Below are 1,075 nucleotides of genomic sequence, written 5' to 3' on the forward strand. Positions count from 1 at the left end.
GGGAAGGAAGGAAAGAGGGAAAGAGGGAAGGAGGGAGGGAAGGACGGAAGGAAGAAGGAATGAAGGAAAGAAGGAGGAAAGGAAGGAGGGAAGGAAGGAAAGAGGGAAGGAGGGAGGGAAGGAAGGAAGGAAGAAGGAAGAAAGGAAAGAAGGGAGAAAGGAAGGAAGGAAAGAAAAAGAAAGAGAGACAAAGGCAGAGAGGAAGGGAGTGAGGGAGGAAGGAAGAGAGAAAGAGAGAGAGAAAGAAAGAAAAGAAAGAAAGAAAGAAAGAAAAAGAAAGAAGAAAGAAAGAAAAGAAAGAAAGAAAGAAAGAAAGAGAGGGAAATGGAAAGAAGGAGAAAAAGGAAGGGAGAGAGAAAGGAAGGAGAGAGAAAGGAAGGGAGAGAGGTAAAGAGAAAGGAAAGAAGGTAGTATGGTTTATATGTACTGGAATACTACTCAGCCATAAAAAAAGAAAGAAATCATCTATTTTTCAGCAATGTGGATGGAACTGGAAGCCATTGTCTTAAGTAAAACCACTCAGAAAGTCAAATACCACATGCACTCATTTATAACTTGAAGTTAAATAATGTGTACGTGTGTACATGGCGTGTGGAATAATAGACATTGAAGACTCAGAAGGATGGGGGGGTGAAAGATGAGAAATTACTTAATGGGTACAATGCACAATATTTGGATGATGGTTACACTAAAAGCCCAGACTTTATCACTACACAACATGCCCAAGCAACAAAAATTTAAAAATATTACAATTAAAAAGTCAAACTTATAAAAGCGAGGAGTAGAATGGTACTTGCCATGGCTAGTGATATGCTTCGGCTCTGTGCCCCCACCCAAATCTCACATCTAACTGTAATTTCCGATGTTCAGGAAGGGATCTGGTGGGAGGTGATGGGCTTATGGGTGCAGATTCCCTCTTGCTGCTCTCGTGATAGTGAGTGGGTTCTTATGAGATCTGGTTGTTCAAAAGTGTATAGTACTTACCGCTTCTCTCTTTCTTTCTCATGCCACCACGTGAAGACATGCTTGCTTCCCCTTCGCCCTTCTACCATGATTGTAAGTTTCCTGAGGCCTC

Source organism: Colobus angolensis, unplaced genomic scaffold (assembly GCF_000951035.1).
Source record: "Colobus angolensis palliatus isolate OR3802 unplaced genomic scaffold, Cang.pa_1.0 Scaffold327, whole genome shotgun sequence".
Lineage (NCBI taxonomy): Eukaryota > Metazoa > Chordata > Mammalia > Primates > Cercopithecidae > Colobus > Colobus angolensis.